The following is a 12,513-nucleotide window of genomic DNA, read 5'->3' on the forward strand; positions in this document are numbered from 1 at the left end:
CATTGTTCAAACACCATCAGCCCTGTAATTCCATATTGACACTGAACCATAGTCCCCCAACAACCCCAATGAACCTCCTATACCAGCTAACACAAACACTAAAAGTAAAATAAATACTTCACGTCCCTTCAATCATCCTTCCTCACACAAGCCACTGACTCAACCCTCCAGCTTATAAACCTTATCACATACATAGCCACAGTGACAAACAGACCAAACGACTAAAAAAAAACCCTTAGTCCCTCCCTGATGTTAACCCAATGCCCCCTAAAACCAAACAAGGGCAATCACCAACTAACCTTAACAGCAGCCCTATCACAGATCACGAACCTTCCTGTCATCCCTCCAACTATCCAATACGAGAGTAGCACCTAAGATCCATCCTTGCCCTTGCTGGCCCTCACCTTTCCGTAATGACTAACCACAGCCATAATAAATGCCACAAATACACCCCCAAACCCCACACCTATAAATGTATAATCAAAATACAAATCCCTATAACCCACCCTATCCATGCGCCACAAGGGCGTATCAAAGAACTAAGCCACAAGCAACAGAAATTGATAAACTGCATCAACTATTAACCCAACCTAAGAAACCCACTCAAACTGGCCAAAATAAATATGTCCTACATCTGCAAGAAATCACCACTGCTCCCAACTGTAATGTGTTTTAATGACCATTGAATAAAATTACCTACTACCCTATAGACTCTCCAGAACTCAAAACATCCACAAAACAAAAACTATTACCTTTCAAGTCCATTTCCATCAGGGCATTGACTGTTACTCACTCAGCACTCCATCTGTGACCTCAATGTGCCCACCCAAGTGATCAGGACATCCAATTAAACATGCATCCAAATTTAAACATGCAGCAAAACCATTCTCACTATGACGACCATCTACCGTATGTGATCTATATGTCTTTCCGTACAAAAATATAGCCAATATTAAGTAACTAACAACTTAGCAGCATGGAATGAAAACCTAGGAGTAACCGGCAAAACCCACACAAACACAAGGTGGGCATGCAAAGCCCACACAACTGGCTCCCCGAGAATAGAACTGGAAAACTTCTAGCTGTGAAAAGCACAAACCGCTGCACCACTGCATCCCACGATGTTTAAATAATAGAACTCTTAATTCTACCATGTATCGTACATTATTCTGCATCACAAATCAAATGAGGTCATAAAACATTAATACTTATTTTAGAGTAAACAAAAAGTTGGTTATGATTCATCACTTGACAGTCATGAGGTTCTTCTTCTTCTGGATCACTGTGCTTGCCTTTACACCCATCCATTTCTGATTATTCACCCAATGACCCCATCGCTTAATTGACACCAAAGCATGATCATCTGCGAACTCACTGCATCTCACCACTGGAACTCGGCACACCATCATCTATAAAGAAAAGGACAATATTAAACCCCCTAATAGGAACGAGAAGGCTCCACATTATACCCACCTATTCTAAACTACAGCCACAGCATTCCAAGACCCCATCTGCAAGAAAGAAAAGACATGTAAAACATCCAAAATACATAACACATTCCAAAACATCTTCAAGGACAACATATCCTGCCAACCTGGGAAGGAATGTACCACTGACATTCCCATCTATGACAAAGCAGACATAACTAAAGCAATGCTTCTTATGACCCTATCAAATACCCAAGATCAATTTAGCTACCAGTGGAATATATTAAAAGTAAACCCCACACCTAAAGGGACCTATCCCTATCCACAAACCAGGTAACTTTACAATTGCAGACCACCAAAGCTGTTGAATATGCTACACCTAAAGAAGTCCCAATCCCTCAATGACACATGCTCCCGGGATCTAAACCTTGTCATCACCATGAACAAAACATGCTGGAAGGATAGGTTCCTGACCCAGAGACTCCCCATACCCTAGAATAGACTGCCCATACATGTCAAGCAGAGCACGTCTTTGGCCCTCTTCAAAGGAACCTTGATGATTGAATGGGAGATAGGAAATTCACCCTGGAGATCACATCACATCAGCAAGACAGCGGTCCAGGGAAATTCACCCCGGAGATCACATCAGTCACCCTGCTAGACAGGGGTCCAGGGAAATTCACCCCAGAGATCACATCAGTTGCCCTGCTAGACAGGTGTCCAGGGAAGCAAATACTATGAAAGGTTTGTAGCCTACTATAGATCACCCTCCCAATCTCAGGAACCTCACTCGGCTTTCCTGAGAACATTGGAGACTATGAAGGTCTCTCCAAACACCATAATATTGGGTGACTTCAACTACCCAAACATTGATTGGGAAAACTACTCAAGCCCAAACACCCTTGCCCAATGGTTCCTAGAATTTGTAAACTCAAACGCTATGGAACAACTGGTCACCACTACCACAAGAGGGGACAACATGTTGGACCTGGTGATCACCAACATGGGGACTCTATGTTCCACACCAGAGGTAAACCCCTCATTGGTAAGATCAGACTATAAACTAATCTCACTGGACATCCATATCCCATCCCCACCCCCAGCCAAGGAAAGCACTGTGAAAAATTTCTCAAAAGCAAACTTCACACTTCTCAAAACCGAGGTGGAATCCTTCAAAGCCCCAGGGCCAGTGGAAAATACTGCCCGAACCGCAGAATCCTTTTCAAATGCATTCTATGAGCATCTACAGGAATGCATGGATCGTGCTATCCCAAATAAAACCAAGACTCACTCCTCCAAAAGCAGGAGACCTGTCTTGTGGACCCCAGCCATAAATAGGCTATACAACAGAAGGAGGAAGCTACTACACGATAGAGCAAAATCCCAAAAAGAGAATGCATCTCTGATCAGTACTAGCAAGAAACTACAATCCCTCATATAATCATCAAAGGCCAGCTTCGAAAGAAAAATTGCCCAGGACGCTTTGGATAATCACAAGGCCTTCTTTATTTATGTCAGAAATCTGGGTGACAACCCCCAGATATGCTCTGAATTAGTACAAAATGGCAAAAAATACACCGAACCCACAGACATTGCCAACATCCTGGCAGACAGGTTCAGTGCAAACTTCTCCCCCCCTTCCCCCCAAAAGAGCAAATGTCTATCCCAACAGAATGTAGCCTCCCAGACATCACAGATGCACAGGTGAAGTCTGCCCTCTCCAAAGCAAAAAACACAGCATCAATGGGACCGGACGGTGTCCCGGGCTGCATCTTACATGAGCTCCAAGAAGAACTGAACCCTCACATAAAGTCACTGTTCAAACTCAGCCTTACTACAGGATATGTACCCAAAGAATGGCGTACAGCAACAGTGGTCCTGCTCCACAAAGGTGGTGCCACAACGGACCCCAGGAACTATTGCCCTATAAGCCTGACTTGCCTGGTCTGCAAAGCTATGGAGCGTATCATCATGGAACTCATAAACAAAGACATTGGGAACCTCCAGACACTGGACCCTACCCAATTCGGTTTTGTTAAGGGCAGATCTTGCCTCTTAAACCTAGTTGACTTCTTTGAAACAGTTACCAAGGCCATAGATGAGGGGAAGGTAGTTCACACAACCTACCTGGACCTCGCAAAAGCCTTCAACACAATACCCCACTCAGGCATCATAAATAAGCTTACCAACTTAAATATCAACCCCTATGTCACAAGATGGGTTGCAAACTGGCTCAGGGATAGAACCCACATGGTCAGAATTGCAGGTGCCATGTCCGTCTCTAAACCAGTTACAAGTGGCATCCCACAAGGCTCAGTCCTGGGACCTCTCTTGTTCGGTATATACTTCTCTGAGGTACAGGCTAACATGGGAGGACTATGGCTGACCAAGTTCACAGATGACTGCAAACTGGGAGCCATAATTGACTCACCAGCTGATGCAAGCATCCTCCAAAAGGGTCTCACAGAGACGGATACCTGGTGTCAGAGCCACGGCCTCAAGCTAAATGCAAAAAAGTGCATAGTCATCCCCTTTGGGAAAAACAAAGTGCCCACAAATTACCACATAGGAGGTAATCCATTAAGTACGGAAGAAGTAATTAGGGATTTGGGGACCCAAGTAGATAGCAATCTCTCCTTTGACAATCACGTTGCCAATGTGGTTAGAAAGACCTTCTATATAGCCCACCTTATCACGAAAGGGTTCACATCTAGATCGAGAGAGGTCATTGTGCCCCTCTACTCATCACTCATCAGGCCCATAATTGAATACAATGCCCCATTTGGGATGTACCTTACCCGACACCTGCAGCAACTGGAGAGACCCCAAAAATACCTCACCAAGAGGATCATGGGCCTCAAACAGATGCCCTATGCAGTTCGTCTAAAGAAACTCCAGCTCTACTCAGTTTTTACCGCCTACTCAGAGGCGATCTATGCCTGACGTACAAAGCCATGTCTAACCCAGAATTAATGGACATGCTCCACCTCAGGAAATCCAAATCCCTTAGAGCTACACACTCCAGGGACTTAAACCTCGGCACAGCAATAAACAGGACATGCTGGAGGGACATATTCATATCCCAGAGGCTCCCCTCACTCTGGAACAGAATCCCAATTCATGTTAGACAGAGCCCCTCACTGACCCTCTTCAAGAGAAATCTTGACGAGTGGATGGGAGATCATAAGTTTACCCCTGGGATCTCTTCTGTGTCCCTGCTAGACAGAGGCACAGTAAACTAACCTTAAAGGGCTATCCTCTGTGACCTACTATACAGAGGCACAGTTAACTAATCTAAAAGGGAGGCGAAAGCCAAACACACTCTGGCTAGGCTTATAAATGCCCTAGGGCAGATAGCCTAGTATCTACCTATGAACCTATGAACCTATGAGAATAAACAGCTCTTGCAAGTTATGAACCTAGGACCCTCTACACTATAGTCACAGCACTGAACCACTAAGCCTTCACAGCTGTAAAAAAAAAAAGTTTAACATGAAATCATTAACTACCCTTTATGACTGGGGAGTAAACAAAACAAAAAAATGCTCATTTCTCTAGTCAATTAGCATCAATAAAACAACCTCTGTGTGAACCATATTTCCCAATTATATACTGTTAGACAGTTTATGAACATGTTTACTTTGAACAGAAAGAGACATATTATACTAGTCAACTGCATTCCATATTAGTCTTTAACTCTTAAAATAAATATTGTCCCGAATAGCCATTAGTGTTCCACGAAATATAATAGATGAAAGATATAACAGCCCTTCACTGACCATGAAAAACCATGCATGTGCAGTGACACCCATCCAAACCCAGGCTCAGAACCAGCCAAAACCGCTGACTGTATCAGTTGAAAAATTCCACACAAGATGGGCGCAATAGATTGTTCCTACCAATGAAAACTGAAACCCAGACGAAACCGAGCACACAGTGCTAAAGCCCCCCATGCAAAACAAAACACTCGCCCAAAGCCAAGCTAATCACACTAGGGAAAAATAATTAAACTAAACTAAATTATGGACTACAACACCCTTAACATCAATGGGAAATGCGACCACATGCACTGTGTAGTGAAGTTCCACACGCTGCACCCAGCATACAGGGCCCAATCTCTTCTCTTTGTTTGTCTGTCATTCCATTCCTAACAAATCACTTAATCAAACATGCACCTGGGCTATACATGTGTTATTGATAAGATTGCTAAATTTAATACAAATCCCTGCAGTATTTGTAGGTTAGCTAACTAGTTTTCTAACAGAAACCATATAATGGAAGTAGTGGAAGCTTCCTCTGAAAGTAAAACTGTTAACAATGGCCTCACACAACATTGAGTTACTTCCTTTTTAGCATCTGTTTCTTTGATATCTAGTCTAATGTTGCTGGGATTGTTGTTACCTATATTTGATGATGACTGCATACTGTATGCAATTGTCAGCTCACCTTCAAACACACAGGTACTTGAAAATGACAACTGCTAGGTGAACAAACAATGGTTTTAAACCAAATGTTAAGAAATGTAGTGTGGCTCTGTTAAAAACATTCTCGTCTTCTATCAATTAAGAAATGCATCCCTCCCCAAAATGATGCAGTTATAAGGAAATTGGATACCTATGTTGATGTACTAAATTACCCCATGGGTTAATCTGCATATCTCTCTATAAAAGTGGCAAATACTGATGAATTGCACAAAGCCCAAGAAAGCCACCAACCAGGAAGACATACTACGGAAGCCAAGAATCCCACACAAAGTTCCCCACAAAACTACCTGACAGTGAAAATACCTTCCATAACCACAAAACCATCAACCATGAAGCCCCTTACAACCCCAAGAATGTAGATTAATATCTTTCGTTGCAACTCACACTATAAAATATAGCAGTCCACACCAGAAAATAACCAAATGGCTGATCCCACATTCTGCTCTGGTTTACCTGCTGCCTTATGAATACAGTACATCCACGGCATTAACAACAGTGCACAGACGATGCACATCTCATGCAGAAATCGACTACACTCATCTATGCATTCTGCAAAAGAAACACAAAACATTTTAGCTATCCTACTCAAATGTTTAATAAAAGAAACAAACAACTTTGCAATTTCTGGAATAAACGCAGACTATCTTAACACTTACTGTTATTCCAGTAAATACAGCAGCTAATCCTCATTACCACTTTAAATTAAAAAATAATAACTGCACGAAACAGTAAAGAACCAAGACCTTTCATTTTCATACCTACCAAAGGCAAACCAGTAGAGGGGAGGGATCTGCCAGTCCAGTGAGGCACTTTGAGCTGTGGCTTTCTGGATTCAAACACAGAAATCAAAAGCAAAGCAAACAAAGTATTAAAGCATGTGAAGGGCACACGAAGTTGCTAAAATAAAAGAAGCTCTCTTGCAATGCATTTTATTTCACATATATTTCTTAAATGAGGCAAAATCTGGACTTCTGTGAAAGTAGCTAAAATAACAGAAGCTCTCCTGCAATGCATTTTATTTCAGCTATATTTCTTAAATGAGGCAAACCTGGACTTCTGCGAAAATCCAATGGTTAAGCGACAATGTGCATGCACAGTGAGCAATGCCAAATGGAAGCACGCGAAACACCACAACCTCCAACCACGAGTTCGGCGAAGCGACGGCACACCAGCCAAGGACGGAACCGCATGGAGTCCAACCAGCAAATATAAGCACTAGGAAGAAAGCAGAGACACCAAAGGTTGAATGTAGGATATCACCAGACAACAGCCTCAAGTATGATCACGACTGCACCTCCCAACAATGCAGGCCAACCCTAGGCCACACCCCAACCCAGAAAATTCATCTCTGCGACACCACACCAAGCAAGGCACTGAGACAAGCACCACGCACAAAACCAAAATGCAAAAAACTAAACCATTTGCTCCTAGGCCTAACACACACACAGACACACCCAAGTGCACAACAGCACCCCCACCATAGCAGGATGCATGAAACGCTCCCAATCCATCTATTAACCCCAATCAAAACAAGCCATATCCCCAAAACGGCAGCAGCCATCAACCCTGCTACTAGCCAAAGACTAACTTACAGAATCTTTAAACTGAAGCAACCCCCCCCCACAGTCCCTAATCAGAAAACCTTCAAACCTGACCACCCGAGCAGCTAGTAATTGAACAATGCAAAGGCAAGAACACCAGTGGTAAACAACCAGGAACAAGCACAGCCCCAAAACCTTGACTAACTAACATTACCTACCTCTGCCATGCCACAAGGCCTACCTGACCAGCAGTACCTACAGGTCGTCTTGGACATAAACCTGCCCTGTAGCAAGTTCACGCCAAAATGCGACTCCTACTTTCATTACACTTGACAAAAACCCTCTAATCCCCTCCCTATTCTTACCTCATTTCCTCCTAACATCCCTCTCTCACATTTAACCCTATCCTACCCTTATTCTTTTAATCCTTCCTATCTCATATACCTAACAACATCACTGAAGATGTCTCAGGACAAAAGGGTCTGCTCCAAGTCTCATTTATCAGCTATGTCATCTAGGAAGTCTTATAGTTTACCTTTACTGGCATTGCAGTTTCATGGGTAAGTTATTTTTTAGATCAGGGCATAGTCAGAAAGACTGGTAGCAAGATATGTGGTACTCAGGTGGGAGCTTGGTGACTCTTTGAGACTGATTTGTGTTCATTTGGCAGCCTTGAGTGTAGCTGATGAGTTTGCTGGTTGTGTAAATTTTATGACACCTTGGTTGATTGTTAGATTATTGAGAGTCTGGGAGTAATCATATGTTTAGCAGTTGATAGCAGGTTGCCTATTGGCAGAAACTAAATGAGAGTTGTGTTGAAAACTTTAGATGAGGTATCACATTCTGTTGACTTGTATGGGTTGTAGAGTACTTTCTCAGCAATTTTGTAGAAGGGGACATTCAAGATTAATGAATGTTTATGGACTTTTACATGATAGATTTGTGTATAATCGATGAGACAGTTTTGATTTAGCTTGAGAAGTCTAAGACTGATCGTGTAGGAATGGGCTAGCAGGTGGTGTTTGAGAGGAATTGTGAGGTTCTCTTAATTTTTTGCATTTGTTTATGTCCACTGAAATAGGCTTGGACTTGGAAGAAGATGGCATTGTTTATGCAAAATTATCATGTCTTTTTCAGTTTTTGTATGAAAGGGTTGTTGATTTGAACCATGTTGATATAGTTTTGAAAATGGCCTTGAGGTACCAAGGTATTGTTGAGGACAGGTATACTTACTGCTCATTTCCTATAGATAGGGCTTTGGATTTCACTTATGATGGTAAGTCTATTGATGTTATTAAATGAGCAGGTAGATGGGCATCTAATAATTTTATGGCTTATGGTAGACAGTTAATGTTTAATGGCGATTCATTTTATATGATCCACTGTGGTGACCCCCTAACAGAAACAGCTGAAAGAGAAGAAGAGGTGATTCATTTTATAGTTGTGGCTGTTATTGTTTTGTTTTCTTTTGCAGGGAAAATGAACATCTTGATTTTCATCCATTCTTAAATATTCTGCGATGCTAGAAGAGCTACAGTAACACCTGGAGGAAAGCTGATGGGTCTTGAATCATCTAAATGAGAGTTCTTATAGATAGTAAACTGAGGAATGCTGTGGACCCAGCTTTTGCCTGTTGTAGAGGACTTTGGCTGGTGCAATCAAGGTGATTGCTGTGCACTTGCGAGGCAATGATTTAAGTAATGTCCATAATGCAGATTGTTCTCATTGATATTTAAGGATTTGCTGGATTTATCCTAGAAATTTCCAAAAGCTTTAATGATTTGGTCATTTATCATCCTTAGACTTATGTGGAAAGGGACAGTCAATGTTGTAGCGATATAAACTGATAGGAATTTATTAACTACAGCGTGGCCAGAGCAGCTTCTTCATTGGGGTTGCTCATTCTAGAACACTCGAACACTGGGATTTTGCAGACAAAAATCAGATTTAGTAAAGGAAGGAAGGAGTATACTTATGTAATGCTGATTTGGAACTATTTAATGTTTCTACTTAAAGAATCAGTTGCAGAATTTCTAACATTCATGAGTAGGCCTGGTGGGGTGGGAGTTATGCCGAGAAAATGGTGAAACAGGCTGCTAAGTAGGGTGCCTGGTGAGAATGTTATGGTTAGGAGCAAGTTCACCCCTTGAAGTTATACATCTGATACCACAGTTTCTAAACAGGTAGAATGTTATCTGCCTGCAATAACCTGAGCTACACCATTCAAGAAAACAAGCAATATTAAAAGTAAGATTCAAAACAGGCTTCTAAATCTGATGAAATGGTAGGCGAATTTGTGATCCTCTAAATTGCTTGCAGATTTTTGCATGTATCTTTGCATATGCCTATATTTGTTTGCAAGTGTTTGCAAGTGTGTGTGTGTGTGTGTGTGTGTGTGTGTGTGTGTTGCCCTATGATTGGTTTGCACCTCCTTCAGGATGAGCTCGTATGTCTTGAGAGCCAGTATAGGATACTGAAATGAAGTAAATGGAAAATGAAGGCTAGAATAAGCACTAAAAAGTGCAGACACACACACACACACACACACACACACACACACACACACACACACACACACACACACACACAAACACACACGCACACACACAAACACACACACGCACACACACACACACACACACACACACACACATGTGCGCGCACACACACACACACACACGCATGCACACACATGCAAGCACACACACACACACACACACACACATACACCAATGTACAAAAATGTTGAGACTGAAATCTTATTAACTTATAGAGCTATATCACAAGTCATATGGCTTAATAATTTGACATTTTGTATTCAAAGAGGTGGAAAACCTTGGTCACTTATACCAATATAAATTGTATAGAAGTGATACTTAATAATGTATTGCCTTTGCAATACTTTCTCATTATCATGATCATGATTATAGGTAGATTCTGGGCTTGCAGACAAATGGACCATTGATAAACCTAGCCCAAACTCCTAGATGCCCCAACCACTTACTGTTTACATGATTTGCACAAGGTCAGACTGCAGGCACATAAGGGTTGAGGGAATCAAACCTTGTAGCACAAGAACTACAGCTCACATTCTTAACCCTCTGTAGCAAATGAAGATGCTACCTCGTTTGCCTTCTGCTTTTTGGGCTGCATTAAATGGCTGCTATCCACACTGAGACTACCTACCTGTTAGTATGATCCAGCATTGTAGCTGAGGTTTGGATAATGGACTGCAATGGACAACAAAAACACTCCCCCAGGAGACTATCATACTGGGTGACTTCAATATCAATTGGTCCTCCTGTAAATCACTACACCCTACTGACCATATTAACCTCCATGGCTTCACTCAAATAATCCAAACTACAACTAGAGTAGACAAAACATCAAAAAGAAGGTCATCCTTGACTGGATCCTTACTAACTGACCTAGACTATCATATCACTCTGGTACCCTTCCTGACTCTGTTAGTGACCACCACCCAACATTTGTTCTCTGACATAAAGTAAATCTAATAAAAACTTCCTCATTCCAACAAATTGGATACACAAAAAACTTAAAATCTCAAGATTTTGTGTCCACCCTCAAACTCTGTAATTGGAATCCACGTAAATTCCTCCCCCTAGACAGTACAGTAAAATATTTCAACACTACCCTCCTAAACATTCTAAATAACATGTCCCCCACTAGAACAGTAAGAATAAAGTCCACCTATGTCCCTTCGCTTATCAAAGAATCAAGATGACTTCCAAAAGAAAGAGATAATGTCTAGGAAACTTGGTTCCATAATACACTGCAGCAAATCAACAGAAATACCTTGAACTAAGAAATAAATCTAAATAGCAAATTAGACTTGACAAAAAAAAAATCACTGTACTGATATACAATCTAAGCACAAAAAGAATCCACAAAAATGCAGGTTGGCTATTAACAGAATTCTGCAACCAGACCAAACTAGCACACCCACCCCATCCACCAGTAACACCATTGACAATATCGCCACCTAGTTTAACAAATATTTCACTGAATCCATAACTGCCCACACTAATAATAACTGCCCAACACCACCACCAAATCTCTCTTCCTTAGCTCATAAAAACAACCACTTTTCTCTACAACCAGTCCCAAAAGTACTATATACATATATCTTAATAAACTAAAGTCCACAACCCTTGCAGCAGACAAACTGCCTGCTGAATACCTCAGAATTGCAGTCAAAGCCATATCGTACCCAGTTTTTTTACTAATCAGTCGTCTATCTCTAAACAACATATCCATCCTGTCTGGAAAATAACACAAATAATACCATTACATCAAGGTGGAAACTCAACTGAACTATCAAATTCCCAGCCCATTGCTATCCTATCACTTTTATCAAAGTTCTTGAAAAGAGCATACATTCGCAAACCCTACACCATCCCTTATTCTATAAGCTTCTAGCAAATACCCAGCATGGATTCCACCCTAATCATAGCACTAACAAAGCCCTTATTAGTTTCAGTAACACTATTAATTAACACTGGAACAAAGGCAACCTTGTATCTTCTATCCTTCTAGACCTTTCTAAAGCTTTCAATACTGTCTCTCATAATAAACTCTTAACTGTACTATCTGAACTCAGTCTAAGCTACTCCACTCTTGCATGGTTCCAACTTCCAGGACTACTTATCACATTACAGGCAAGCTGTAAAATGGCAAAATAACCTATTTCCTCTTCTACCTTTTACTTTAGGAGTTCCACAAGGGTTTATCCTTGGTCCCCTTCTCTTCAATTTATTCACCAACAACTTTCATACTACCACCGTACATGCTACATTGATCCAATATGCAGACGGCTCAACACTAATCTGTTCTGCTCCAACCCTCCAACAACTTGAAAAAATAACTCAAGAATACTTTACTGCAGTCGAAACATGGCTATCACATGCACAACTCATACTCAACCCAAAGAAAACTAAGTTGTTCCTATTTCATCCCGCAAAAGTCGAAGATCCAATCCCTTCATTCAAAGTAATTTCAAGCGACAAACCCCTATTACACCAGTCCCCCAAACCAAACCTC

Source organism: Protopterus annectens, chromosome 17.part0 (assembly GCF_019279795.1).
Source record: "Protopterus annectens isolate FY-2018-M chromosome 17.part0, PAN1.0, whole genome shotgun sequence".
NCBI lineage: Eukaryota > Metazoa > Chordata > Ceratodontiformes > Protopteridae > Protopterus > Protopterus annectens.